General features: G+C 58.4%; 1 protein-coding gene across 2 annotated transcripts in view; it reads left to right on the top strand.

Moving 5' to 3' along the window:
• Nucleotides 1-704: 704 nt before the first annotated feature.
• GDPD5 (glycerophosphodiester phosphodiesterase domain containing 5) overlaps nucleotides 705-6,267 on the top strand; it is an 86,317-nt gene continuing 80,754 nt past the window's right edge. For both annotated transcript variants that reach the window (XM_037840693.1, XM_037840690.1), the window contains exon 1: nucleotides 705-1,480. The gene's annotated coding sequence lies outside the window, so the exon portion shown is untranslated. The remainder of the gene's footprint in view (nucleotides 1,481-6,267) is intronic.

The following is a 6,267-nucleotide window of genomic DNA, read 5'->3' as shown; positions in this document are numbered from 1 at the left end:
AGATACAGCACGATTCAAGGTCTCTGAGTGAGCTACCCTCGCGCACTCTGCTCTCGACTTTGTATTTTTAAAGCTGCGAATGCCGCTCCTCCCGGGGATAGGCGCTGGGAAAAAGGAAGTGTTGAAGAGAGAGCCGCTCTGTATTTTCAAAGACTCATTTTTCACCGCTTCCTGAAATCTGAACATTTCACACCACCCAACGCTGACCTCCGCGCGCTGAGCCCTAGAGACTTGGAGAGGAGGAAGAGGACCATTAGGGCGGGGTCTCCGGCTTCCCTGGAGACATCCCCACTCCACCCTGCCTTTCCCCTCCTTCTTTTCCTCCCCTCCCCCCTTCACATGGCAGGTCCCTAGGCCCCGTTTCAGACCCAGCAGCCACCTCCCCTCTCCCGCTACCAGCTTCCAGGTTCCCCCCATCCTCTCCCTCCGCTCTTTAGGAGCCCCCACTCCCTCTATTGTCCTCGCTCCAGCCGCACCTCTCCATTACCCTGCCCTCTCCCAGGCAGAGTACGCTTTCCGCAGCGCTCCGCTCTCTTCCCACCCTCTGATTGGCTTCTACCTCCCGATGGCGCGGAGCCGGGGAGGGGACCAGGAGCGCGCCCCCCTCCCCACCCCGGGGCCCGGGCGAGAGGCGGGGCCCCCAGTGGACTCCGCCCCTCCCGGGCGGGGCCCGGCTGGCTGGCGCACGGGCGCTGGGCGGCGCTGCTGCGGCTCCGGCTCCGGCTCCGGCTCCGGCTGCTGCTCGGGTGGGGGTGAGCGGCGGCGATGACAGCGGCGGTGGCAGCGGCTGAGGCGCGGGGCTGAGCGATTGGCGAGCGAGCCGCAGAAAGAGGAAGTGGAGCCGCGGCCCGGAGCCGGTTGCCGTGCCGAAGTCCGCTTTATTTTGTCCAGCGAGCAGAGTCCGGATCTGGGAAGACTTCCCCGCGGGGCTCCTACCGGCGCCCTGCCCTGCCCGGCCTGCCCCAGCCTCGGGCTCTGCGCCGGGACGCTCCCAGCCCCGCGGTCCCGGGCATCGTGGCCGGGACGCCCCGAGGCCCCGAGCCTGATTCGGTGAATCAGTGCGGGACGCCCCTGGTCCGGTGGTTGCCGGCTCCTTCCCAGCCTTTCTATCCATGTGTGTCAGAGACCCCAGCCCTCCGCCCCGGGGTTAACGCACGGTGCCCCTAGCTCCCCGACCTGGGTGCAGAGGAACCTGGGCGTCCCCAGCCCCTGGCTCGCGGAGACCTGAACCTTCAGCTGCCTCCGACCTGCTGTTTCGGACTTGGGACTGCACGACCGCCCGGCAAGCACCAGTCGGGGGTCCAGCGCCCCGTGAGGGGTCCGGGCGGGCAGGACAGTTGGACTGAACCGGACTGGGCTGGTGCTCGGAGCCCAAGCGGCCACCTTTTTTTCCGCCCCAGCTGAGGGACTCAGCGCTTGCCCCACAGAGGACTCGGGGCCAGCCTCCGCCCCGGCGGCCGGCAAGAACCGAGAGCTGCAGGTGAGAAAGCCCCAGATGGGGGCGAGGGCAGCCTCCGACCCCTCTGGGGCAGCGCCAGGGCCAGCTGCGGGCGTATAGGGGGCACTGGCGGAAGCTGGAGCTGGTGAGGAGGGGAAACGGGAAAGGGAGGGGGAAGGGAGAAAATGAAGGAGCATTTATTGAGCACCCATTGTGTGCAGGTCCGTGCCCTGCCCTTGCACAAATGTTCCCTCGTTTAAGGCTCCCTGGTACTAGGTGAGATATGTATCGTTATGGACACTTGCAGATGGGGAAATTGAGGCTTAACAGATTGTTCTTTTCACTCTGAGCTTGAAACTGGGGAGGAGAGAGAGTGGAGAGGGAAAGAAGCAGAGAGTGACAGGAGGAAGAAAGAAAGAGTATAGTGGGATAGTGGAAGTGGGGCTGGGGATCAAGACGGGAACACTGGAGCATCCAAAGGCTGATCCTGAGGCTGAGGAGGTGACTTCTCTTGGTCCCCTTCCCTCCTGCTCCCTGGCCATGTCACCTCCTGGGAAAGGTGACCCAGAGTTGAGGGCAGAGATGAGAAACTTCCCAGTTCCACAGCTTCCCTCTGTATGGGCCCAGGAGAGAGCAGCCTCCCCTGGCCCCGAGCCCAGATCCCATGTTCTGGGTGTGCCAGGCTCCATGGTCTCTAAGACACTGAGGTCCAGAGGTTCGGAGGTGATGCTTCTCTGCTGAGGAACTGGCTGTGGAGGTCCCCAAGCCAGAGCCTCTCACCCAGCTCACTTCCTTCACATCGCTAATGGGGAGACTGAGGCCCAGAGGGGAGCACCCAAGGTTCTCAAGTGAGTGGTTGAGCCAGAAGTAGATTTGAGAAAACCTTCCTGAACATCTGTCAAGGTGTCTACTTCTCCTCCCCTGTTACCATCCTCTGGGTGGTTGCCTGGGGTTTCCCCTACTCCTGATGTGAGGTCAGGTTGACCATGTGTGATGCTGCCGTGAGGGTCTGTGTGATCGGTGCTGCGATGTGCTAGCAGCCTAGTAGCCTTTGGGCCAGACAGAAGGTCCAGCCTCGCCCTCTGTAGGGTAGGAAACCCACAAGATATCTCTTGCCTTGGAGGTGGAGGGGGGGAGGAGGGGGTCTGATGGCAGGTGTGGGGCTACCAGGCTTGTGTGCACACAGCCCCAGATGTCTTGTATAGGGAGAAAGGTGTTATGAAAGAACCCTGGGCAGGAACTCTGTGCGCTGTTATGGGGGGGAGGGGGATGGCCTTGTCTGGTACTAGTTAACCCCTTTCATACCCAGTTTTCTAGAGTCACAGAGGAAGCCACCTTGGAAAGCCCCTAGGAAGCAGAGGAGGGTGGTGAGGGGTCATTTGAAGGCTGAAAGCTTAGGTCGCTGGGAATGGAGGTTTGGGGGAACTTGGAAGAGAAGGTAACTGAGGGGTTTGGGATCCCCCCCACCCTACCCTCAGTGAGGATTCAAATCCTTGTAATAATGCTTGTGCCTGAACAAAGCACCTCTTTGATGAAATAATTTCCCACCTGTGATCTCACCTCGTGGTGTGGTGGAAAGAGCCTGGAACCTGGAAGAAGCAGAGCAGGGTTGGGGAGCCACCTGGGACCTGTGGTTCCAAGCCTCACCTGTAAAATGGGATCAGGGCAGGCTGTGCCTCACCTACTCAGGTGATGGGGTGAGCACAGTCTGCTAACTACCAAGTGCTAAGAAGGAATCTGTTGTGTTTTCCAGGTCTGGGTTTGTTATTAATGGCTACATTGTGTGGGAAACTGAGGCTCAGAAAGGAGAAATGACTTGTCCAGGGCCCATGGGTTTGCTTCAGGAACTGAGTGCTGACTGCATACCAGTGCCCTGAAGGTTACCCAGGTAGAAAAGACAGTGTGACTACCAGCTCACGATCAGGTAGGCTAAGCAGAAGCCTGGAACCAAAACTGGAAAGAGACAGACAGTGGGAAGTTGCCGATCAGAGGACAGTGGGAATCTGCTCTGCCCTCCAACTGGACTGGCCATGGGGCAGGAGGCAAATCGCTTCACTCCTCTGAGCCAGTTTCTTCACCATAAAATTAGAATACCTCCTTTACCAGGTTGTTGTGAAGATTAAATGAAATGCAAAAATACAGCAGCCTGGCTAAATAGTGTTTGCTTCCCTGCGAGGAAAGGAAGCTAGAATTTTGACCAGGAAGAGTCTTTTAAATGGAAATCTGGAAAAATTCTCAGAGTTGTCTGTTGCAGGCTCAGAGACATGCTTTTGCTCACCGCTCAAGCCGTCACCCTCTGCCCACCTCTCCCTCCCCCGTTTCCATAGCCTTCTAGAATCTGCTCCGGGATGAAGGCAAGGGGCTCTGGATTCCACTGCCTCCCTCCCAGGCCGTTGGTTTCCTTGGGGCTGGTGTTCATTCCCTCTGGCCCATTGTCTGGCCTCCCTCAACACAAAGGTACATTTATTGCTCCCCTTACGCTGGGAGGCAGGCTGGGGAAATTGCACTGTGCTCAGCTGAGCTGCTGGATCCCACCAGAGGAGGTGGGTGGATCCTGTCAATGATCTTGGATGTGGGGATTGGGTTGGGGGTGGGGGAGAGGGGAGGGGACAAGGAGAAAGTGACTTATCAACCCGGCTCTTTCCTGTTGGGGGTGGGGTGTGAGACAATGGGAACTGCGCTAGCTGAGCTAGATTAAGCTGTGGGCTTCAGATTCCAAGTGGGTGGTGAAGGGGAGGAGTAAGGGTAAGGGTCCAGGGTCCAGGTTGGTGGGGAGAGGTCCTTGAGGACTGGAGGAACCAGGAAGGCTTCATCGAGGAGGAAGGTGTCCAGACTGGAACTGGAGGCTCCTAGCTATAGAGCAGGGGGTAGGGGTCCTCTCATCATCAACCCTGACCGTGGGCAAGACACTCGACCCCACCAGGCCTGTGTTTCTTTCTCTGTAAAACGAGCGTAGGGAGACCCACTTCCCAGGGTAGTTATGAGTGACCTTGAGGTCACATATGTAGAGCAGGTAGCATGACTGCTACTCAGCAGAGGGGAGCTTCATCACGAATACAACCGTGGAATGGGATGTAGAGGACTGGGGGCGAGTGGGATGGTGTAGTAAGCAGAGAGGTGGGGAGAACTCTGGGGCAGGGAACGTGGTATGAGGGGTATGGAGAAGAGGGGTGGATGACCACACTGTAGAGGGTCTTGAATGTCAGGCAGAATTCACATTGCAGAAGGCATCATGGAGCCTCCGCTCAGACCCCTCTGGGGCTGCTTCTTGGCTAGAAGGTGAACACCAGGCTCCTGGTTGTGGCCTTCAAGGCCTTGCCCACAGTAGCTGCTGCTGGCTCTCCAGCTCAGTGCTCGGCACTGTCTCCTGAGTCCTTCAAGCCAGGCATTGTGCAAGGTGCTTTAGGGATACACTCATTCACAACTCAAGGAGTAGCTACTGTTATCTTCCAGAAACTGAGAGAGGGGCCGTGATTTGTGAAGGTCACCCAGCAGGGAGTTAAGCCCATGTCTGTCTGAACTGGAAATCTCCATTCCTATCTGGGAGTAAACTCTGCCTAGACAGCCTATGGGAGATGTCCTGTTCCTCAACTCCACCCAGATACCTCAAGAGCATATTTTACAGTAAGAAGCCTTAGCTTGAGAAGAAGCTAAGAAAGGGCAGTGCTGGAGTCAGCGTGGGGCCCAGGAAGGAACCCCTCGGCTGGAACCCTGGGCTCTCAGCTTGATGCTAATGGCTATGTGACTCTGGGTGAATCAGCCCCTCTCTCTGATCCTGTTTCCAGAGAGCAGTTTGGTGTCTGAGCCCTGCCCTACCGCCCCCCCCCCCCCGTCACTTCAGCTTTCTGCAGTGTCCTTCTTGACCCTGGAAGAGGAGGAGGTGACCACAGCACCAAGGCCAGAGGATGTGGTGTGCCAGGCGGCTGTGATTTTTGGCCCTGCTGCTCTGTGGTTAGCTGCTGCCTCACCCCAAAGGAGGGTGGCGGCGTGGGCTGCAGGCAGGATGGTCATTAGCTTGGCAGAGGAGACCCTGTGATTTTGAGTCGGCTGGGACAGGGCAGGTCGGCTGGCTGGAGGTCGGCCAGCCCCGCCAAGGTAGGGTCATTGGCGGGGCAGCTGGCAGGGCAGCCAGCCGCTCCCTTTGCAGCTTGCAGGGTGGTGGCAAGCACCCACGCGGCAGCAGTACTTTGTAGGCTGAGGCTCACCCTTTCTCCTGTCAGGGTGGTTGTGGGAGGAGGGCAGTGAGGAGCCCAACCAGGCCCGAAGACACTTCCTCCTAGAAGCTTCCTGGGCACCTCCCAAGCGGGCAGCATTCAACCCTCCTCCTCTGCCACCCCACGGCCCTCCACTAACATGTTCTGGTCTGTGGACTGGGGCTGTGTCCTTTGTTTCCCTTGCCAGTTGTCAGAAACAGATTCTGTGCACCCCCCCGCCACCCCCCAATTCTCAACTTTCCTCAAGTGCCCGGCAGCAGGCCTGGCAGAAAGTAGCAGGCCGGTCAGTAGGGACAGTGTCAGCCTTTGGGCAAGTTGCTCAACATTTGCACTTCTGTGTCCTTCCCTGTAAACTGGGGCTGGTAATACGTGTTGTGAGGGTTAAACAAGAGGACGGGAGTGAGACACCCACCCAGGCCTGGCCCACAGGCAGGCCCTCTGTCAGCATGACTTCCCTTGCCCATCCCCTCGTTGGCCTCGTGAAGGAGTGACTCAGTAAGAAGCTGAATGAAGAGTCCAGTGAGTGATGCCTGCTGGGAGGGTGTGCCCAGTGCAGGGAGGACCGTCCATAGGAGGACGCTTTGTTGCCTGGAGAGGACTCCCGTGTGTCAGATG

This window comes from Choloepus didactylus, chromosome 6 (genome assembly GCF_015220235.1).
Source record: "Choloepus didactylus isolate mChoDid1 chromosome 6, mChoDid1.pri, whole genome shotgun sequence".
In the NCBI taxonomy this organism is placed as follows: domain Eukaryota; kingdom Metazoa; phylum Chordata; class Mammalia; order Pilosa; family Megalonychidae; genus Choloepus; species Choloepus didactylus.
Note: the sequence above shows the minus strand (reverse complement) of the source record. Positions and strands in the feature narration are given on the sequence as shown.